Here is a 25,499-nt window from a genome sequence, read left to right on the forward strand (position 1 = left end):
CTGGTGCATGCTACATCCAGAAATGCTGTCCAAGTGCTAAGTCCTAGAATCGGAGACCCCAATGGATACTTGGTGCTCTACTTTCCTGTGGCCAAGCTGGTATGTAAGCTGAAAGGCAAAGACCTCCGCCCCACATTTACTGTATCCAATCCACTATTGATGGGCACCTAGATTGCTTCCATATCTGCTATTCTGAATAGCCCCAAGATGAACATATTGTTACAATGTGGTACCTACACAACATGAAAGCATTCTTAAGTGAAAAATGTACTATTTTTAAATAATTTGGGGTCTAAGTTTCATACAAATATCTACTAATATTTCATATTCATGACACAATTATATTTTGTAAGGGCAGCAAGAAAGTTAAAATTTTCAAGCTTTATAGAAATTGTCTAATAAGACAATTTTCTCTCTGATTTTCTTAAGCAGAAGGAGTCACTCCTGATAGCCACCACAGCTGGGAATGTGCTGAGTCTCATCTGATGCCAACAAATTTCAGAATCTTCCCCAAGCCTCATGGCATACTACCGGGCTATCTCTGCTGGCTATTCAGGGAGCAAGGGTTCTTTAGTCAGCAGGTGACTGGTTCTGCCAGGACTGGGTCCTTCCTTTCAAGGAAACAGGTTGACTTCTGGCCCGAGTGTACCTAGAAATGTCATCTGGGAGCTAGGACCTGGAATGGAGGCCTCACAACTCTGCCCAGTGCCCTATCTTGCTGTGGCTGAACTGGTATCCAAGATGCAGAAAAAAGTCCTCTTTACCCTCCCCTCTCTTCTCCTGAAGTAGAAGAAGGGGATCTCTTTTGAGTCACAAGCTGTGCAGCCTGGGGTTGGGGTAGGAGTGGCACAAGCACTCTCTTAGTTGCCTTGGGTGGTGTCTCAGTAGGTCACATGGCCCCCAAGTCCACTGGCTCTGAGCCCAGTTCAGCACTAGGACTCATCTAGAAGTTGCTGTCCTTGTGGCCTAGACTGCCTTTCAAGTTTATTTAAGGTCTTTGCATTTTAGACCACGGTGGAAAAGCTTGCCAGGACTCAATTTCTGACCATTGGGATTAGCAATTCTCCTTTGGCTGGGGCTGGTTTAAATACTCCTTCAATGTGCAAGTGTCAGCTGAGGTCAACCTGATTATTTTTGCTTTCTGTTGTGACAGGGCAGCACTCAGTTCAATCCAATGTCTCACAATTGCTGAACGATCCCTCTACCAATCGTATGGACTCTCTCTCTGCACCATGAAGTCACTGCCCAGATATAGGGGTTGGGTGACATTGATGATTCAAACCTATCTTTCCTACTCTCTCCAGTGCTTCTTTCAGTAATCTGAAGCTAAAAGCAAGTACAGTGAGTGCTCACCTGATTTTTTTGTTCTTATAAAGGTACTTTTTTTTTGCAGATAGTTGATAAATTGGTGTCTTTGTTGGCAGGGGAGATGATCTGTGGAGCCTTCTTTTCAGCTATCTTGCTCTGCCCCTCATCCTCAAAATATTTATTTTAATACTATTAACAATACTACATGAGTACATACTGTGTTCAACTCAATATTAGCCAAGATAAACGGGCAGAGAGAACTTAAAATATGCATAGAAGCTATATCTTCATCATGGATTACCTTGGTATATATGCTTCTGTCAGATATCTTATGCCCAACAAGAGTATATGCCCATATATACAGAGAATCTATGAGTATGAATTGGAGAAAATTTGAGACTTCAATAGAAAATTGGCATTAGATGACTCAAGGTTTCCTAGCTTAGAGTAAAAGGGAAGGAATAAAGAATGAATGATCCAAGAGAAGCAGGATTTTAACATGAAATAAATAGAAAGAGGCAAGAATAAAATAAAATAAAACGAACTCACTGAGATAGGCCTAGAAATAGTGAGAGAAAAGACTAGCCCTGCGTTTGTTGAAATTTAGGCAGAGTTAGCAGTTATGCAGCATTTGCTGCACACAGGACTACTGACATTAGGTAAGCTTAAAATGTAGTCATAATTTCAAAATAACAAAAAAGACAAAATATTTTAACTTTATTGTTCACAATCTTTCACAAATATGTCTCTAGCCTGTTCAATGATAATTAATTTGGCCAATAAATCAGATTTTGTATTGATTCAATGTCTCTTATTAGACAATTTCTATAAAGCTTGAAAATTTTATAATTTATAATTATAAAATTGACACGATTTTATAATTGTGTAATGAATATGAAATATTAGTAGATATTTGTATGAAACTTAGGCCCCAAATTATTTAAAAATATATTTTTCACTTAAGAATGCTTTCATGGTGTGTAGGTACCACATTTACTGTATCCAATCCACTATTGATGGGCACCTAGATTGCTTCCATATCTTTGCTATTGTGAATAGCCCCAAGATGAACATAGTGTTACAATCTTGCACATCTACCCCCATATTTAAATAAAAGCTGAAATAAAAAAAAATCAATGTCATTTTTATTACTGGAAATTTTTGAAAATCTCACAGTGTGCTAGTATAATAAAATCATATGGTATATCATATTTATATTATGTTTTAATTAATATAGAAAAAATATATATGAAATTATTAAAAGGAATGCTTTTGGCACATTGCTGGTGGCTAAGTTGATGAACATATTATATGCAAAAGTTAGATGGTTACATGTTTACACTACCTGATAGAAATGGATTTTTAATCTACTCTCTGATTTCTTTTAGTTCCAGAAAATGTTGCTTAATAGTATTTTGCAACATTTAGATATGATGTTTAAATATATCCAAAGAAATGTCATTGATTCCTTTCTCTGATAAGTAAAGAATATTACCAAGAGTTCCAAAAGAATAAAACTCTTGAAAAATCAAGCTATTTGTACCGCAATAGTCTTCTTAAGCGACACTGCTGTCTTATCTTCATTATAAAAAGTAACCAAGATATCTCATCCCTGAAGTGATAGGTCATATATAAGAAATTCCTGATAATGAGTCACTTCTTAAGTATGTCATTTGAGCAAATTGTTTAAAATAATAGAAATGACTCTGCTCCTCATCACTTTAGTCTGTTTTCTTAAAATCATCACACTTGGCTGAGCGCAGTAGCTCACGCCTGTAATCCCAGCACTTTGGGAGACTGAGGCAGGAGGATCACAAGGTCAGGAGTTTGAGACCAGCCTGGTCAATATGGTGAAACCCCATCTCCACTAAAAATACAAAAATTAGCTGGGCGTGGAGGCAAGCACCTATAATCTCAGCTACTCAGGAGGCTGAGGTCAGGAGTTTGAGACCAGCCTGGCCAATATGGTGAAACCCTGTCTCTACTAAAAATACAAAAATTAGCTGGGCATGGTGGCAAGCACCTGTAATTCCAGCTACTCAGGAGGCTGAGGCAGGAGAATTGCTTGAACCCAGGAGGCAGAGGTTGCAGTGAGCTGAGATCGTGTCACTTATTCCAGCCTGGGTGACAGAGCAAGACTTTGTCTCAAAAAATAAAAAAATAAAAATCACACTTACAAAGTCACATGTCCCAGGACATACATGGTCTCATTCTATATATGAATAAAATCATGTTTTGCATTGATCACTTTATTCTGAGCTGTAGTATGTATACCACTATCTTTACCATTACTTTTATGCTTTAATGTACAAATTTTTCACCATTGACCCACCTTTTTATTTAGGGACTTAGCAAATTATTAGAATTCAAATGGAAAATAGAATAAAGTTAAACGCCAGTAAATTATTTGAATATATACTAGTCTATATAAATGGAATCATATTAAATAAATGTTAGCCAAAAATATTAATCTGTATGTATTTCTAACATGTGCCTAAGCTTTAGAAATGCAGGAACTACTAAGACTATAGTAGTATTTATTGGGTAAATAGCTTATATTTTATATTTGTAAAATCAATATTTATCAAACTATTAATTTTCTCATTTATATAAATTTGCTATACTCAAATATCTTATGCTATGCTAGTAAAAAAGACAATGGAGGAAAGAAATTACCACAGTAACTGCCCTCAGGAACATGCAGTCCTATGAATAAGATGTATAGTTCCATACGAAACAAATTACATTCACTAATTGGGTCTTTTATGATCCCCCTTTGTCATCTTTGCAACATGTTGAACTTGAACTGGATGACTTGTTCTAAGAAAAATATAACCGGACATACAAGCATCAGCAAGGGAAGAAATGATTCCTCTTTACCCTTTCTATACCTTTCAGTAAGGAAATGAAAGTATTGTGGTATAGTGGAAAGAACACTAAACTATAAATAATTTTTTTTACATTTTGGCCTGACTTTACAAGTTACAGGCTGTTCAACAAGCCCCTTCAACTGTTTGGGGATAATTGTTTTTTATATGTTGTATAGTAGCTGGATTCTGCCACATACGCTATCTATAGTTATGCTCTCTATAGTTCTGTGGTCCCTGGATCCCTTGACTTTTCTATATGGAAGTTCTTTGTGAAAATATTCATCTGTAGTAGCTGTTCTGCAATGAGAATTATTGGAAAAAAAAATGATTCTACTCTTTCTCTTAGTGTGTAAACAGATATTGGTTTCCATCCTTTGAACTAGGGGGTGTGAAATTTTAACACCTCTTTCTACCAGTTTCAGGAGATAGTTTTCCTTTATTTTAAGAAGCAACCTCATTACTTCACTGCTAGCTGTGGAGGCTTTCCTGTTCTCCAGCCTTACATTTTGTTTGACATGTGTCAGCTTGGTTTTCTATGACACAGGATTGTTAATAACTGTTTCTTCCTTTGCAATTGAAATGCCTCCCCATTTATTTCATCAGAGAATTTACCTAATTTGTAATGGGTCTCTACTGAGGCTAGCAACAATGTCAATTAATTAAAATGAACAATCAGGCAATAACAGATAAACGGATGTCAACTCATAAACCTGTGTAATGGGTCAGACTCCAAATTATCACCTTGCACTGGGGTATATGCCCTTGGCTCAATATTTGCTTACTATGAAATTCCCCACATCTCATTTTCAGTAATGTAACTTAAGAAGGATTTCTCTGCAGTAAGAAATGAAGAAAAAAAAAATACTCAGGTGTATGCCATTGGTCAGTTCATCAACATGCAGAAATAGTTGAGTTTTGTGTCACCTCACTACCACCTCCTCCCTTGTCACACCCAGAAACAGCTGAGAGGAAAATGTGAAAAAACAACAAGCTGTTTCTTAAAAAGGATAACAATGGGAGCAGGAGGCTAAGATATAATCTTTCTAATGTCTCTTATGCTTATGTGATTGACAAATAGAAGAATGTTAGAAAAAAACCATCTAGTCTATTTTTGTGGTTTTTTTCAGGGTAATATCTCTTTAGAGATTTAAAACGTGTAGAAGCTGAATTTCGAGCAAGGTGAAGTGACTTGCTCAATGCACACACTATAAAAGTGACAAAATTAAGGTTTATAACTCAAACTTCCTGAATTCTACTCCAGGGCTTTTCAGCAGACATCACTCATGTAGTGATAATGTTGTATTTCCTATGTGCTAAAGCCCAGGAAGTCTTACTTTGATTGTAACACTGAACTGCTATCATCTGCCTACAAGCCACCATAACTTGCCTAAAGCCCAGGTAGACAGAGTTGCTAAAGAATATATTTTAGGCATGTATAAGAACCTACTCTCAAAATATATAGTTTGCCTATGAAGAGAAAAAATTATCTGATCCCCATCTTCAGTGAAGCAGGAAAATTATTTAAACAAACCTTAGCTTTGTGTATAAAAATTCAACTTCACTGTTACAAAGATTAAGATCAGAAGCCTAACTCTGCCACTTGCTGTCAAATTTTGAACAGATCACTTTGTCTTTATGAACATCAATTTCTTTATCTGTAAAATAGGAATGACTAACGTGCCCTTCGAAGAGTTATTATCAGGACTGAATAAATTAAATAATGGATGTTAAGCATTTAACAAATGTATGGCATATAATGTTTAAGATATGCTTACCACTATTTCTATCAACACCCTTCACCCTTCATTAAAGTCTCTTCTAAAATATGTATGTGAACATATATACACACACAAAAACACACGTACATGTGCACAAATACATGTTTGTGTATATAAATATGTCTGTGTATATATATGCATGTATCCATATATACATGCACACATATGTTTCTTTTGTATCTCCATTGTTATAAGGTAGGCTTCATAAGAACAGGAATTGTGGCTATATTGTTCATTGTTGTATTTCTAGCATGTACATCAGTGTATTCTCACAGGATAAACATACAGCACATATTTATTTATAGAATGAGTGAGTCAAGTGGTCGTTATATGTAGAGACCCTTTGTGCTAGAAGAAGCAGTAACATTAAAAAGCTAATTATATTTAAATTCACTCTGGACTGTGGATATTTCATAATATTGCTACTCTCCTCTAATATTTGACATCTCCTATTCTATAAAAACCATCTTCAGTAATAGAAGGCAATTTATCCTGCTCTGCAATGCTTTCAAAGATTTCACTCTCTTCTTGATTAATACATTCTCCTCGTGAAATTTCTTTTTTTGCCATATGCTAAAATGTTTTTAAATTAAACTGAACAATGCTATCCAGCTTGAGTATGATGAGTAGTTGTTATTCACCTTTTTAATTGTACTATTATTAATAGTGATGATAGTGATTATGATGATGATGATGATGATGAAACTAATAATGTGGGATAATAACTAATCTGTATTTAAAGGATTGTAAGCAAAGGATTAATAGGGACAATATAAGATACTCAGGTCAAATTTCTGGGTTTTTTTGTTTTTTTTGTTTGTTTGTTTGTTTTGTTTTTTTTTACTGTCAGTCTAGGTAAACGACGTTTGTCTGATGCCTAGCTGTCTACCCACCTGCACCGCTCATAAGCACACACACATATAAACACATGATACATTCTACCTCCACAGTATTTCCTGCTACGTTAGGTTCCCATGCCTCTGGAAAGACAGTGAACAAGAGATGTAAAAAGGGCACATACCCTAAGGAAAATTTTCACTACATCATACAGTTAAGCAAATACTAACACACTCTACAAGGGAAGCCTGTTATTAAAACCTCTTTTCCACAGTTAGACATATTGGAGTTGTTTCCTTGATCTTCTGATTTCTTTATGGTTGTCCTTATTTTATTTAAATAGCTCTGTTTCACAATGGTCACACATAGGGCACTTTTAAAAAGTCTTACTTATGACTAGTTTTTTGGGGGGTTTAGGGGTGCGTAGAAATCAGAAACCAGAGGTCTCCACTCTACTGTAGGAAGTTTGCATGAACTAAAACATATTAAAAAGTTAAATCTACTACTTACCCACAAAATCAAGTAATACATTCCCCAAATGATGTAATAGTATAAGATTTAGCTCTTATTTTGGACCCATAACCCTACTAAATTTTTTTGAATATGCAAATGCTGTTAATAACATCAATTTCCCCACTCTTTAAAGTTTTACTGTATACTAATATCAGTGTTCACCTCTCCCAGCTCAACAACTTAAAACAGCAGTTCCCTAACTGTGAGTTAGCCCGTAGCTCTGACTACCATACAATGAGAAATTGTGTGATAGACCAACATAAGCAGATAGCTGGATATCAAGCAACCTAGGTTCTAGTCCTATTTCCACCACTAACTTGTGCCACCTTAGACCATATTTTCCTTCCTATGTGTAGGTTGTATAATTTGTGAATGTTGATAATAACTTTTAGTACCTAATTTATCATCAATATTCTAAGATTATCTGAGAGTCTGTGGTAACTTAGAAAAGAGTGCCAGTTTCAGCAAAAGCCAAAATTGACAAATGGGATCTCATTAAACTAAAGAGCTTCTGCACAGCAAAAGAAACTACCATCAGAGTGAACAGGCAACCTACAGAATGGGAGAAAATTTTTGCAATCTACTCATCTGACAAAGGGCTAATATCCAGAACCTACAAAGAACTCAAACAAATTTACAAGAAAAAAACAAACAACCCCATCAAAAAGTGGGCTAAGGATATGAACAGACATTTCTCAAAAGAAGACATTCATACAGCCAAGAGACACATGAAAAAATGCTCATCATCACTGGCCATCAGAGAAATGCAAATCAAAACCACAATGAGATACCATCTCACACCAGTTAGAATGGCAATCATTAAAAAGTCAGGAAACAACAGGTGCTGGAGAGGATGTGGAGAAATAGGAACACTTACACTGTTGGTGGGATTGTAAACTAGTTCAACCATTATGGAAAACAGTATGGCGATTCCTCAAGGATCTACAACTAGATGTACCATATGACCCAGCCATCCCATTACTGGGTATATACCCAAAGGATTATAAATCATGCTGCTCTAAAGACACATGCACACGTATGTTTATAGCGGCACTATTCACAATAGCAAAGACTTGGAATCCACCCAAATGTCCATCAGTGACAGACTGGATTAAGAAAATGTGGCACATATACACCATGGAATACTATGCAGCCATCAAAAAGGATGAGTTTGTGTCCTTTGTAGGGACATGGATGCAGCTGGAAACCATCATTCTTAGCAAACTATCACAAGAACAGAAAACCAAACACCGCATGTTCTCACTCATAGGTGGGAACTGAACAATGAGATCACTTGGATGCGGGAAGGGGAACATCACACAACGGGGCCTATCATGGGGAGGGGTGAGTGGGGAGGGATTGCATTGGGAGTTATACCTGATGTAAATGACGAGTTGATGGGTGCTGACGAGTTGATGGGTGCAGCACAGCAACATGGCACAAGTATACGTATGTAACAAACCTGCCCGTTATGCACATGTACCCTAGAACTTAAAGTATAATAATAATAAAAAATAAATAAATAAATAAATAAAAAGAAAAGAGTGCCAGTTTGTTTTGCTTTGCCTAATTCTATTCTATAACAACCTCATTACAAAACTCATATAGTAGTTTAATTTGAACCCTTTAGGTTCAAGGGTTTAAAGCAATGTTTTACTAACTTGGCAATCATTCAATATCTTAATTTTTTAAGGAAATGTGTGCAGAATTATTACTTAAGTTAATCTTATTGACTAAATTAAATAGGGGCACACATACACACTGAAGTTCCAAGAGTTTAGGCCATTGATTATTTTAAAAGATAATGGAAAAATTAACATGATATTTACCATTCATTTCACACAACATTTTCCATATAATAAGTGAAGAAAGAGAAGGTTTAAAATAATAGTTTTTCCTTATCCAGAAAGAAGTGGTCTCAGATGCTTGGTATTGAAGACATGTATGCTCTTATCCAATTCTCTTCTTAAAAGGACATAGAAGACAGTTGACTCTTTCCTTTACATACACTCACCTGAATCTGAAGAATGAGCAAGAAACTGCCAAAAAGAACTCTGGGTAACCATATGCCTTTCCTTCTGCTTGTCTACTATGCAAGACTATTCCATAGTGTATTAAGATGTTTCCTCCAAACTAGCAAGTAGGATCTATCTAGATTTAATCTTCATCTATTCAATACCGATTCTACAAAAGCATGAAGGTGAATAGAGTGCTGGGACTTACAATGTCATTTCTTCCACCTATTACCTTAATGAAGGTATCCTGTTTGCTTACATTACTTCTGCTCTTGGATATTGACAACTGGCTGTCTTCTTCTTCAGGTGGTCAGGTGCTAGTTGTTACCCAGTGAATCCCCAGTTTTCTAGGCTTCTCTGAGAGATAACTGAGGCTCGTTTTCAGTCACCAATGCCTTTAATTAAACTTCCTTAAATAGCAACCCAGTTTTTACCACATGCCAAAGTCTATCACTGACAGAAATCGTACTGTTTCAGCTAACCCAGATCTCCATCAAAACTTTGCTAAAATGCCATTTTTTTCTGAGATTACTTCCTATTTATTTTTCTCCATAGCTTTCTTCACCTTATGACCTATAATATAATGTACTAATTATGTTTGTTTTCTCTTTTCCTACACTAGTACATGAACTCTAGTAGGGCAGAGGTTTTTGCCTGTATACTTCACTGATATATTCCTGGAACATAGAAGACTACCAGGTATATAGAAAGTGCTCATAAAAATTCGTTGAATTAATTAATCTAGCACAATTGATATTATATCACACCTTTTTTATGTTGACAGTTATCTGAATTAAATAAAGTTTGATCCATACCTCCTTGCATTTCTGATACTGAGTTTTAATGACTGGTCCTGCCTCTTACAGATGAAGTCATCTCCCTTCATGTTCATGGTCTTCATGCTTTAGTAGCAGAGATTTATCTTGATTCTCCTCTTCTTTCCTCAGAAGTGTCCTGAATACTTCACGTATCACTCTAGTGGAGAAGAATCCAGGAATGGCCACGTTAGCAATACACATATTTTATGTCTCACAAAGCCTGTCAATAAACTCACCATTTTTGTAAAGCTTTTTGAAATTTGTTTAACTCAATTCTTTTGGCTTTTCTCTGTACCATATTTTATCTTTCTATCTTTATTTGCACACACACACTGGTACGCACATGTGCATGTGGCCTCTTTTTTTTAAGTTTATACATACACTTTCTCTTCTTGAGAACAGATAGCAAGTTTCCTTGAGGAGATTGCTCACTTATTATAGGGGACTCTCCCACCCCTGTCTTTTGTTCCCAAATGGATTTAGCTCTCCTTAAACTATACAAAGTCATGTAATTAAATCAAAGCCATTGTATTTCTAAGAAATATTATCTACCATGTGTTTCCAAAAGAGAAATGATCTAGAAAGCTATGAAATTTGGCATTTAAAGATCAGGATCAGAAGAGAGATTCTTCGAGATGTTAGAAGAATGTGAACACAAGTGTCATTTCTCCTTGTGCTTTTATTGGAAGCTTGATGGGGATTTTGGCTACATCTGTGCTGACTGCGTAAGCACATACAAGAACAATGTGTACTTTCTCAGCTGAGTGGCTTTTTAATGTGCAGTTTCCTGCAGTGATTCTGCTTAAGCAAAGCCTTAGAAAAGATGAGGAACAGCGAAAGAACAAAACACACAGCATGTTACTCTGTGGCCTCATCAAAGGTATCTCAATTTAGAAGGTAAATTATAAGCTAAAAAAATCTGTGATTTGTATTCTTTCAAAGAAAGTAACAGAAAACTCAAGCAACTTTTTACATCTGTAATTTTTTTCCCTAAACACTCAAGTAATACAAAAACTAAGAAGTTCTGGAAAAGGGCCCATTTACTACTTTTAGCTTTCCTCCCTTCAGTGGTTTGTCAAAGAATGAAGGGGCCTATACCTCCTCACCTCCATGGTGTTATGTTTAGCCATTGCTACACAAGGTAAACTTGTTTTAGCGCCCAGGTGTTACAGTTTTAATAAATACTCCCTGAAATTTCTGTATGGGACAATCTATTTTTCTTAAAACTTTCCCAGGTCTTCAGCATTCCTAATACCAGATCAAGTTTAGCATTCATTACATACTGTGCACAGAATCAGTGTGTCATGCCCTACTCAAATGATGCAGCCCTGGTGTGGAATATGGTGAATTTGACTGTATTACCCCCACTTTTTTGTCTTCTTTGGAGTTTTCTAATTCAAACATCAAGGTATCGGTAGCTTTGAATCTCTGAAAAGAGTGGCTAAAACCCTATCCCTTTTACTTCTGAGACTCCACGCTTCTATCCAAACATTCTTACACTTTTCCTACATCTTCCAAGGTCTGGGTTGAATGCATTCAAAATGTTTGGTAACATGCTATCCTGAAAACTGTGTGTGCCTAGGTGTTAGTATATCACTAGCAAATAGAGTATAGATAGATGACAGAATTAAGAAATATCCCTCTCTCTTTTCCCTCTATATATGTGTATGTGTGTGCATTTGACAATAGATTTATATCATCATTATATAAAGAACTCTTACAAATAATAAAAACAAATTCAAATAAAAATGAGCAAAAGACTTGGATCGACACTTGAATAAGTAGAAATAGAAGTGGCCAATAAAAACAAGAAAGATGTAAAATTATCATTGATAATTATAAAAATTCAAGTTAAATACACAATGATATAGTGCCACATACACTGGAATGGCTAAAATTTAAAAGAATAACAACATTAAATTTAGAGAGTTGGAGAGCTGATAGATTTCTTGTACATTCCTGGTGGGAGTGCAAAATGGCACAACTTCATGACTAAAGAAACATGAAAACATGTGCCTATACAAAAATTTATACAAAGATGTTTATAGCCACTCAGTCATAACAGAAATATGTTGAAAATTACCCATCTATTCATCAGCAAAAGAATAAATAAAAAACTGTAGAACCTCTACACATTAACTGCTCTTCAACAACCAAAAAAAGAGACTACTGAGAACTGCAATGACATGAATGAATCTAATAAACACTATACTCAGTTAAGGAAGCCAGACCCAAATTAGTCACCACCATATGATTCCATTTTTTCAAATTCTATCTATGAAAATATAAATCAGAAAAGTGATTGCCTCTATGAGGTGCAGGGGACACAAGAAAACTTTCTACAATGATGGCAATGTTCTACATCTTGATTGGGGTGTTGGGTGTTAGACATTTGTCAAAACTAATCAAAGGGTGCATTTAAAATCTGTGCATTTTACTGAATGTAATCATAACTCAAATAAATTTTTTTAAAAAATGTTATAACCAAAGTTGATTAGATATTAGCCTGAACTAAGTTTAGATACTGATTTTCATTTCTAAAGCTATACACAGTGACCTTGCTAATTTCTATCTTAAATTAATTCCAAAATATAAGAGTCACACAGAAGAGTGAAGAGTCAATTGTAATATGAAAAGGTGAGCAAACTTCTTTTCATATAATACACTTGGAAAAATTTCATTTCTTTAAAATAAAAATAGAAAGTAGATCCTTAAGATAGTTTCATATCTGATAAATATTGAAAATAAAATGTTAACCTATTCATGTATCAGGAAAACATATTTTTTGGAAGTACAGTTAAAAACCAAGGGGAGTTTTTTTCAATGTCTTTTTCTGAAGAACATCTGCCCACAGGTGAATTGCCGTTCTTTCCTCTGAAGACAAAACACTGCCGCCACTTTTGCAGCTATACTTTTCCAGTTAACTCAAGTATCTAAAGGCCCACTGAAAATTTCATATCACAAGACAGCATAATATATAAAATATGTAAAATCAGTGTTACTCAAGTTGAAGAGTATGTGAGAAATCTGAGGTTCAGTCCTAGGTGGTCCTTTTGTGCCACCCCTCCCCAACCTACAGTTGTACCTGAAGACACTGATTTCTTTGTCCAAGTCTGAGGCACAACTTTAAAAATCACTGACCAATTCAAAGATGGGTATTCATAGTAAAATGAGTATTCTTTTGGGCATAACATTTATACACTTAAGCTTTGAAAGCCGTTTAGCAACAGGAATCATTAGCAGGGTTAAGAAATATGTGTGTGGGACTTATGAGTCATGTAGCAGTACATTAAAGAAGAGGAATAAAGACAGAAACATGAGATGGAAATAATGAGAAGAGAGAGATAAGCCAAAATAATGGGAAGCTTCTGGTGGTAGGCTTTAGATTTTTACTGCCAGTAACTGCTGATGAAGTACTAGTACATTAGATTTTTGACACATGTGCAAAGAATTTTTCTTTTATTTTCTTCTGAGCATCAGTCTGGAGCATTTCATTCTTCAGGAGACTCTGGTGGCATGGCTATGTGGAGAATACCTGATTTGGATCAAGAGACAAGCCTATATACTAGCCCACAATTTCATGGGAAAAAAATCAATTAATAAAAAAATTAACTGGTGTTTGGCTTCCAGAATATTAATTATCTCAGAGGCTATGTAGGTCTGAGATAGATGATAAGATATACTACAAGTTGAAAGTAGGTAAGAGGAGACTTCTGAATGATAAAAGTGATAATGGGTGAATGAGTAAAGAGTAAATTGTCACCTTTATAAAGAATGTCCTGGAAGCTCCAGAGGCTAACATGTCTCTCTGAGCTGACTCCCTTGAGGTCTCTGAAAGAAAACCCCACACAAGGTCAAGCTAAAGCCAGAATTTATTCTGTTAACTCATTCCCTTTAACCACCCCCTAAAAACCTCTTAATACTGATGTTCCAGCACCTGAGTCAGCTCTAGACTGAACTGGGAAGTCTGCAAAGTTTATTTTGCAGATCCTTTTCTGTAGACCTCTTTGAGTGTTCCCCATCTCCTTTCATGTCCATTTTATTTTCTATGTTCATGCTATTAATATGAAGAACACACTTCCATCAGCAGCATATCTTATTATAACAACTACTATTGTTCGTAATAAGTCTTAAATATAATGGTGGGATGCTTGTTTATAATTTCAAAATTCTCTCTCTCCTAAGAACTTAATCTCACAGATAATAATCAACACCTTACTCTAGTAAGTCCTTATTCAGCAATACTTGACTCCCTTAACTTTTCTCCACTTATCTTCCTCATTAAAATATAATGGCGTTCTTTGTATAGAGCCAAACTCTCTGTAGAGTGAGTGTTGATGTTCATTTGGTAATGAGATGAACTAACATATCTCCTTTGGTAAACAGCAACAAATTAAAGTGCTGTTAAACATGCTGGTTATGTACCTAGACAAGCAGATGACAATTCAAGTTTCACTATGATTGATTTACTGTCTGACCTTGGGAATGTATTAATGTATTAATCATCTCTGAGCCTAAGCTTCCTTGTGTATGAAGTGAGAATCATGAACAAATAATCCCCAAGCCAACTCGACTTCATAAAGTGAGCACTAAGAGGATTAAATAGATAATGGATTTAAACCATTTATAGAATAGAACAGCTATCATTTACTAAAATATTATTATTATTATTATTATTATTATTATTATTATTTGAGAAGGAGTTTCACTCTTATCACCCAGGCTGGAGTGCAATGGAGTGATCTCAGCTCACTGCAACCTCAGCCTCTTGGGTTCAAACGATTTTCCTGCCTCAGCTGGGATTACAGCTGGGATTGCAGGCGCCTGCCACCATTCCCAGCTAATTTTGTATTTTGGGTAGAGATGGGGTTTCACCATGTTGGCCAGGCTGGTCTTGAACTCCTGACCTCAGGCAATCCCCTCACCTTGGCCTCCCAAAGTGCTGAGATTACAGGCGTGAGCCACCGTGCCCAGCCAATCTTACTATTTAATGCACATTTTTAAAAATCTCGGCTATTAGGCTCTGGGAAAATATAAATTGAGTCCTTTCACGTTCTCATATCAAAATATGTAGGCAACTGTATCATGTACTCAGATAGAAGGTTGGTCTTCATGGAAACTAGAAGACAAAAATTAATTTGGAAAATGCTTAGGTTCCTCGGAGTGAATTTTTCTGAAGCATAATGGCCCCCGTAGCTAAAGTAGCAATCATGCACTCAGCAAACATTACTTAGGCATATTCTAACATAATGGATACTATTCTAGGAACTATGTACACAGTAGACTGTGTGGTGCCTCTGAAGAGCTCACAATTTTCATAGAGGATACATAGGGATATGTGTAAGTAGTGAGGAAACAAATTGAAATAAACTTGGGGAACAGTTAGAGGCTTTTTGGAGAAGCTGTCATTTGAATCAGTCCTAGAAGAATGAATAATAAAGAGTCCAACAGACAAATAAAAACAAGGTTATTGCTAATTTATGGGGGGTGGGGGGATTGAGGTGGTATCTATTTTCAAGTCTTTATTATAGCCCAAAGCAACATATAATCTTTTAAGTAATTCAACATCAAGATGGCATAAGCAATGGCGATTGTTTCTTTTGCATATGCATATAGATCTATCTGGCTGTGGGTGGGTTTCTTCCATGACATTTTGCATATATTTCCAGGGAACTATTAGATATTCTACATTGTCCATGCTTTTTTAGATGAGGATTTTCTTACCTTTTTAAATTCTCTTTTATAAATCATCACAGTTGGAATGTGAGGATGTGTTAACCCTAATGGAGGGCCCAAGTGAGAATATGATACAAAATTTCTGGTGGACCATTAAACAAAGGAAGTTGCAGAATATTATTTTCTAGAAAGCTGGCCAATCCTGGTGGTGAACTGATGAATTAGACCAATCTAAATTTCAACTTAGGGTGAGGGAGGCAGAGTGAGATGGCCAAATAGAAGGCTCCACTGATTGTCCTCCCCATAGAAATGCCAAATATAATAACTGTCTACTCAAAAAAGTACTTTCATAAGTACAAAAAATCAGGTGAGTGATCATAGTACCTGGTTTTAATTTCATATTGCTGAAAGAGGCACTGAAGAGGGTGTGAAAGACAGTCTTGAATTTCCGACACCACTGCTCCCATTTCTGGTCACTGGCCATGTTGGATGGAGAGAGAATCTGTGTTTGGTGTGGAAGAGCACAGCGATTGTGGGAGTTTGCATGGGACTGTGATGCCAACACTAGGCAGAACTCAACTGATACCCATAGAGGGAGCATTTAACAAGCCCTAGCCAGAGGGCAAACACCCATCCCAATGATCGAAACTTGAGTTTTAACAAACCTCATCAGTGTGGGCTAAAGTGCTCTGAGGTCCTAAAGAAACTTGAAAGGCAGTCTGAGCCACAAGGACTGCAACTCTTAGGCAAGTCCTATTGCTATTCTAGGCTTGGAGCCACTGGACATGAGGCGTATGCTACCTATTCAGACACCAGCCAGGGCAACTAAAGGAGTACTTGTGCCATCCATCCCTCGACCCTAGCCAGTGCAGCTTTCAACTCCAAAAGAGGATCCTTCTTGCTGCTTGAGAAGAGGAGATGGGGGGAGGTAGTAAAGAGGTGTTTGTTTTGCAGCTTGGATACTAGCTCATCCCCAGTAGGATAGGGCACTGGACAGAGTTGTGAGACTGCCATTCCAGGCCCTAGCTCCCAGATGTCATTTTTAGACAAAACATGGGCCAGAAGGGAACATGTTGACTTGAAGGGAAGGACCTAGTTCTGGCAGGACCCATAATTTTCTTATCAAAGAGCCCTTGGGCCATGAATATAATCAGCAGCAGTGACTAGATAGTACTCACCCTTGGCCCTGAAAGAGATTCTGACATGTGCTAGCTTCATGTGTAGCCCAACACATTCCCAGCTGCAGTGGCTACGAAGAGATACCTTCTGCTTAAGAAAACCGGAAGGAAGAGTAAGGAGGACTTTATCTTGCATTTGGGGTACCAGCTCATCCACAGTAAGGTAGAGCACCAAGTGGGCTCATGGGGTCCTGGATTCCAGACCTTGGCTCTTGGATAACATTTTTGAACTGGCCCCGGGGCAGAGCAGAACCCACTGACATGAAGGTTGAGGCCCAGGCCTGGCAACATTTGGCACAAGCCAACTGAAAAGCCCTTGGGCCTTAAGTAAGCATTGGCAGTAACCTGATAGTACTCTCTGTGGGCCTGTATTGGCAGTTGAAACTGGGAGGGAAACCAATGCCTGGGGAAAGGGGAAGGAGAAATGGGAAGGAATTTGTCTTGTGGGTTGAGTGCCTGGTCAGTCTCAGTACAATGGAGCACTGGGAACATTTCTATGGTTTCTGACTCAAGGTCCTGGCTCCTGCATGGCATCTCTGAACCTGTCCAGGGCCCAGGGGTTCCTGCTGCCCTGAAGAGAAAAACATAATCCTGGCTGACTTCATCTACTGCTGCTTATAGAGCCTTAGGGCCTTAAGTGAACATAAGCATTAGCCATGTATTGGTTACAGGGAACCTTGGACAAGACCCAGTGATGTGCTGGTTTCAGGTCTGACTCATATCAGTCCAAATGGTGATGACAACAGGGGTGCTTGTGTCAACCCTTCCCCAACTACAGTTAGCTCAGCACAAAGAGAGACTTCATTTGCTTGAGAGAAAGTAAGGGAAGAGAAAAAGAGTCTCTGCTTGGTAATCCAAATAATTCTTCTGGATCTTATAATTCTATGCATCTACAATAAGCACAGCATTCCTAGGCTTGGGGTACCCCCCAGTGCAAATATGGCTGTAGTGACCAGAAACTTAGATAACAACACTCAAGTTACTTCCAATATATGAAAAGCTTTCCCAAGACAGCTGGGTAAAAACAAGCCTGAACTGTAAAGACTACAATAAGTACCTAATTCTAGAATGTCCATATACCAATGAACATCCACAAGCTTCAAGATCATCCAGGAAAACATAATCTCACCAAAGGAATGAAATAAACACAAGGGATCAATCCAGAAGAAACAGAGATATGAAAATTTCAGACAGACATTTTTAAAGAGCTGTTTTCAGGAAACTTAATAAAATTCAAGATAATGCGGAGAGGAAAGTCAGAAGTCTACCAGAAAAATTTTAAAAAGATTGAAATAATTAAGATGAATCAAGGAGGAATTTAGAGTTTAATATTGCAATTGACATACTGAAGAATACATTAAGAGATCAATTCTTAATAAAATTGAGCAAGGAGAAGAAAGAATTAGTGATCTTGAAGACCAGATATGTGAAAGTACACAGTCAGAAGAGACAAAGAAAAAACAATAAAAACATGAAGCACTCCTGTAAGGTCTATAAAATGTTTCAAAAGTGAAAATCTAAGAGTTATTAGAATTAAAGAGGAGGTAGAGAGAGAGAAAAGCAGAAACTTTACTTGAATGAATAACAGAGAATTTCCCAAGCCTACAGAAATATGTCAATATCTACATACAAGAAAGTTAGAGCACACCAAGCAGATTTAACCCAAATAAGACTACCTCAAGGCATTTCATAATCAAACTCCCAAAGGTTAAGGATACAAAAAGGATCCTAAAAGAATCAAGGAAAAGAAACAAATAACATACAAAGGAACCTCAATATTTCTGGCAGCAGACTTTTCAGTGGAAACCTTACAGTCCAGGAGAGAATGGCATAATATATTTAAAGTGCTGATAAAAAAAAAATTACACTAGAATAGTATACCTGGTGAAAATATACTTTGAACATGAGGCAAACAGAAGCTCGGGGGTTTAATTAACACCAGACCTGCCCTACAGGAAATACTAAAGACATTTCTTCAATCTGAAAGAGAAAAAATGTTAATGAACAATAAAAAATCTTCTAAATATATAAAACTCAATGGTAATAGTAAGTTTACAGAAATATACAGAATATTATAACATTATAATTGTGGTTTGTATACTACTAATCTTAAGTAGAAAGATAAAAAGATGAACCAAAAACAAAAATAACAACATTTTAAGACACTGAGTGTATAATCAGATATAAATAGAAACAAACAAAATTAAAGAAAACAAGGGGATAAAGTTAAATTATGGAGTAATTATTAGTTTTCTTTTGGGTGATTGTTTGTCTCTTTATTCTATTGGTATTAAGTTGCCATCAGTTTAAAATAACATGCTGTAAGATAGTGTTTGAAAGTCTTTTGGTAACCTTAAATAAAAAAACATACAAATACACAAAAAATAAAAAGCAATAAATTAATCATATTACCAGAGAAAATTACCTTCAGTGAAAGGAAAACAGGAAGGAAGAAAATAAGGAAAAGAAGACAACAAAACAACTAGAAAACAAATTTTGTTGTTTCAATTTTATTTAGTTGTGCTCTGATATTTGATATTTCTTTTTATCCTTGGTTGAGGTTTGGATTGTTTTTGCTTCTCTAGTTCATTGAGGTGTGTCATTATGTTGTCTATTTGTGCTCTTTCAGACTTTTTTGTTGCAGGCTTTTAATGCTATGAACTTTCTTCTTAGCACTGCTTTTGCTGTATCCCAGAAGTTTTGGTAGGTTGTGTCAGTATTATCATTCAGTTCAAAGAATTTTTTATTTTTGATCTTGATTTCATAGTTCAACCAATGATCATTCGCGAGCAGGTTCTTTAATTTCCATTTATTTGCATGGTTCTAAGGGTTCCTTTTTGAGGTGATTTCCAATTTTATTCCACTGTGGTCTGAGAGGGTACTTGGTATAGTTCAGCTGTGTCCCCACCCAAATCTCATCTTGAATTCCCATGTGTTGTGGGAGGGACCCAGTGGGAGGTAATTGAATCATGGAGGCAGGACTTTCCCATGCTGTTCACATGATAGTGAATAACAGTCACGAGACCAGATGGTTTTATAAACAGGATTTCCCTTGCACACACTCTCTCTCTTTTCCTGCTGCCATCCATGTAAGTCATGACTTGTTCCTCCTTGCATTTTGCCATGATTGTGAGACTTCCCCAGTCATGTGGAACTGTAAGTTCATTAAATCCCTTTATTTTATAAATTGCCCAGCCTGAGGTATGTCTTTATCACCAGAATGAAGGCAAACTAATTCAGAAAATTGATACCAGTAGAGTGGGGCACTGTTGAAAAAAGTCCCCAAAATGTGGAAGTGACTTTGAAATTGGGTAACAAGCAGAGGTTGAAACACTTTGGAGGGCTCAGAAGTAGACAGAAAAATGTGGGACAGTTTGGAACTGCCTAGAGACTTGTTGAATGCCTTTGAACAAAATGCTAATAATAATTTGGACAATGAAATCCAGGCTGAGGTGGTCTCAGATGGAGATGAGGAACTTTTTTGGAACTGGAGCAAAGGAGCCAAATGTTAGTCACCAAGACAATAGGGGAAATTTCTCCAGAGCATGCCTTTGCAGCATCCCCTCCCATCACAGGCCCAGGGATTTAGGAGAAAAAAATGGTTTTGTGGGCTGGGCCCAGCGTACCTCTGCTCTGTATAGCCTAGGGACTTGGTGCCCTGTGTCCCAGCTGCTCCAACAGTGGCTAAAAGAGTCCATAGTACCGCTTGGGCTATTGCTTCAGAGAGTGGAAGCCCCAAGCCTCAGGGGCAGCTTCCATGTGGTGTTGAGCCTGTGGGTACACAGAAGTCAAGAATTGAAGTTTGGAAACCTCCACCTAGATTTCAGGGGATGTATGGAAATGCCTGGATATCCAGGCAGAAGTTTGCTGCAGAGGTGGGACCTTCATGGAGAACCTCTGCTAGGATAGTACAGAAAGAAAATATGGGGTCAGAGGCCCAAAACAGAGCCCCTATTTGGGTACTGCCTAGTGGAGCTGTGAGAAGAGGGTCACCATCCTCTAGATCCCAGAATGGCAGATCCACCAACAGTTTGCACCATGCATGTGGAAAAGCCTCAGACACTCAATATCAGCCCATGTAAGCAGCCAGGAGGGAGGTTGTATTCTGCAAAGCCACATGGGTGGAGTCACCCAAGCCCATAGGAACCCGCCTCTTGCACCAGTGTGACCTGGATGTGAGGCATGGAGTCCAAGGAGATCATTTTGGAGCGTTAAGATTTGACTGCCCCACTGAATTTCAGACTTGCATGGGGCCTTGTAGTCCCGTTGTTTTGGCCAATTTCTCCCATTTGGAATTGTTGTATTTACCCACTGTCTGTACTCCCATTGTATTTAGGATGTAACTACTTGATGTAACTTTTGATTTTACAGGCTCGTAGATGGAAGGGACTTGCCTTGTCTCAGATGAGACTTTGGACTGTGTACTTTTGAGTTAATGCTGAAATAAGTTAAAAGTTTGGGAAACAATTGGGAAGGCATGATTGGTTTTGAAATGTGAGAACATGAGATTTGGAAGGTACCAGTGGCAGAATGATATAGTTTGGTTGTATTCCCACCAAAATCTCATCTTGAATTCCCACATGTTGTGGAAGGGGCTCAGTAGGAGGTAATTGAATCATGGGGGCAGGTCTTTCCTGTGCTTTTTTCATAATAGTGAATGAGTCATGAGATCTGGTTTTTTAAAGAGGACTTCCCTTGAACAACCTGTCTCACTTTGCCTGCTGCCATCCATATAAGATGTGACTTGCACCTCCTTGCCTTCAACTGTGATTGTGAGGCTTCTCTAGCTACATAAAAATGTAATTCTATTAAACCTCTTTCTTTTGTAAATTGCCAGTTTGGGTATCTCTTTATCAGCAGAATGAAAATGAACTAACATAGTACTTGATATAATTTTGATTTTCTTAAATTGATTGAAACTTTGTTCTTGCCTATCAAATTGTCTATCTTGGAGAATGTTGCATGTGCTAATGAATAGAATGCATATTCTGCAGTTGTTGGATAATACATTCTGTAAATACCTGTTAACTCCATTTATTCTAGGATATATTTTAAGTCCATTGTTTCTTTGCTGACTTTCTGTCTTGATGACCTGTTTAGTGTTGTCAATGGAGTATTGAAGTCCTCCATTCATGTTGTGTTTCTGTCCATCTAATTTTTTAGGTCTAGTAGTAATTGTTTTATAACTCAGGGATCTTCAGTGTTAGGTGCATATATACTTAGAATTGAAATATTTTCCTTTGGGGCCATTCCTTTGATCATTATATAATGTCCCTCTTCATATTTTTAAAATTTTGTTACTTTAAAATTTGTTTTGACTGATATAAGCATAGCTGCTTGTGCTTGCTTTTGATCTCCATTTGCATGAAAAATTTTTTCCACTCCTTTACCTTAAGTTTATGTGAGACTTTATGTGTTAGGTGAGTGCCTTGAAGACAGCAGATACTTGGTTGGTGAATTCTTATTCATTCTGCAATTGTGTATTTTCTAAGTAAAGCGTTTAGGCCATTTACATTCAATAACATTGAGATGTGGGGCTCTAGTCTATTTGCTATTCTAGTTGTTGCCTGAATATGGTTTTTTCATTGTGTTATAGTTTTATATGTCCTATGAAATGTGTGCTTTAAGGAGGTTCTATTGTGGCATATTTTGAGGATTTGTTTCAAGATTTAGAGAACCTTTGAGCAGTTCTTGTAGTTCTGGCTTGGCAGTGCCAAATTTTTTCAGCATGTATTTGTCTAAAAAAAAGACCGTATCTTCTCTTCATTTATGAAGCTTAGTTTTGCTGTATACAAAATTATTGACTGATAATTGTGGTTTTTTTTAATGAGACTAATGATAGGACACAAATTTCTTCTAGCTTTTAGGATTTCTGCTGATAAATCTGCTGGTAATCTGATAGGTTTTCCTTTATAGGTTACCTGAAGCTTTTGCCTCACAGCTCTTCAGATTCTTTTCTTCATCTTGATCTTAGATAGCCTCATGACTATGTCCCTAGGTGATAATCTTTTTGTCATGAATTTTTCAGGTATTCTTTGGATTTCTTGTATTTGGATGTCTAGATCTTTGCAAGGCCAAAGAAGTTTTTCTTGATTATTCTCTCAAATATGCTTTCCAAACTTTTAGATTTCCCTTTTTTCTCAAGAATAACAATTATTTTTAGCGATACAGCAATGGCAGTGCTAAGAGGAAAGTTCATAGTCTTAAGTGCCTACATAAAAAAGTCTGGAACAGTACAAATAAAAATTTAGGGTCATACCACAATGAACTAGAGAAACAAGAACAAACCAAACCCAAACCCAGCAGAGGAAAAGAAATAACCAAGATCAGAGGAGAATACAGTTAAATTAAAACAAAAAAAATACAAAAGATAAAGGAAACAAAAAGCTGTTTTTTTCAAAAAGATAAACAAAATTGATAGATCATTAGCAAGATTAACCAAGAAAAAAAGAGAGAAAATCCCGATAAGCTCAACTAGAAACAAAATCAGAGATAATACATCTGACACCACAGAAATACAAAAGATCATTCAAAGCTACTATGAACACCTTTATGTGCATGAACTAGAAGACCTAGAGGAGATGGATACATTTCTGGATATATACTACCCTCCTAGCTCAAATAGAAGGAAGTAGAAACTCTGAACAGACCAATAGCAAGCATTGATAGTTTATTTATGTGATAATTAATAAACAACCAACAGAAAAAAGTCCAGGACAAGATGGGTTAACAGCTGAATTCTATCAGACATTCAAATCCTATTGACACTATTCCAGAAGACAGAGAAAGGGGGAATCTTCTTAAAATTATTCTATGGAGCCAGTATCACCCTAATACTAAAACCAGGAAAGGACATAACAAAAAAATGAAAAATACTGACCAATATCCCTAATAAACATGGATACAAAATCTTTAACAAAATACTAGCTAATCGAACGCAACAGCACATCAAAAAGATAAGCCACCATGATCAAGTGGGTTTCATACCAGCAATGCAGGGATGATTTAACTTATGCAAGTCAATAAATATGACACACCACATAAACAGAATTTAGAACAAAAATCAGATGATCATCTCAATAGATGCAGAAAAAGCATTTGACAAAATCCAGCATCTCTGTATGATTAAAACTCTCAGCAAAATCGACACACAAGGGGCATACCTCAATGTAATAAAAGCCACCTATGACCAACTGACAGCCAACATAATACTGAACAGGGAAAAGTTGAAAGCATTCTCTCTGAGAGCTAAAACAAGACAAGGATGCCCACTCTCACCACTCCTATTCAACATAATACTGGAAGTCCTAGCCAGAGCAATCAGACAAGAGAAAGACATAAAGGGCATCTAAATCAGTAAAGAGGAAGTCAGACTGTTACTGTTTGCTTATGATATGATTGTATAGCTAGAAAACCATAAAGACTCATCCAAAAAGCTCCTAGAACTGATAAATGAATTCAGCAAAGTTTCAGGATACAAAATTAAGGCACACAAATCAGTAGCTCTGCTATACACCAACAGCAACCAAGCTGAGAATCAAATAAAAAACTCAACCCCATTTACAATAGCTGCAAAAAAAAAAAAAAAAAAAAAAAAAAAAAACCTACAAAGCACTGCTGAAAAACATCATAGACGACACAAACAAATGTAAACACATCTCATGCTCATGGGTGGGTAGAATCAATATTGTGAAAAGGACCACACTGCCAAAAGCAATCTACAAATTCAATGCAATTCCCATCAAAGTACCACCATCATTCTTCACAGAACTAGAAAAATCCATCCTAAAATTCATATGGAACCGAAAAAGAGCCTGCATAGCCAAAGTAATACTAAGCAAAAAGAACAAATCTGGAGGCATCACATTACTTGACTTCAAATTATAGTGTAAGACCATAGTCAATAAAACAGCAAGGTACTGGTATAAAAATAGGCACATAGACCAATGGAACATAATAGTTAACCCAGAAATAAACCCAAATACTTACAGCCAAGTGATCTTTGGCAAAGCAAACAAAAACATAAAGTGGGGAAACGACACCCTATTCAACAAATAGTGCTGGGATAATTGGTAACTCACATGTAGGAGAATGAAACTGGATCCTTGTCTCTCACCTTATACAAAAACCAACTCAAGATGGATCAAAGACTTAAATCTAAGCTTGAAACTATAAAAGTTTTAGAAGATAACATCAGAAAAACCCTTCTCATATATATATATATATATATATATATATATATGAGGGAATACTATTCAGCCATAAAAAGGAACAAATTAATGGCATTTGCAGGAACCTGGATGGACCTGGAGACTGTTATTCTAAGTGAAGTAACTCAGGAATGGAAAAACCAAACATCCTATGTTCTCACTCATAAGTGGGAGCTAAGCTATGAGGATGCAAAGGTATAAGAATGATACAATGTACTTTGGAAACTCAGGGGAAAGGATGCGAAGGGAGTGAGGGATAAAAAATTACAAATTGGGTTCAATGTATACTGCTAGGG

Source organism: Macaca mulatta, chromosome X, assembly GCF_049350105.2.
Source record: "Macaca mulatta isolate MMU2019108-1 chromosome X, T2T-MMU8v2.0, whole genome shotgun sequence".
Lineage (NCBI taxonomy): Eukaryota > Metazoa > Chordata > Mammalia > Primates > Cercopithecidae > Macaca > Macaca mulatta.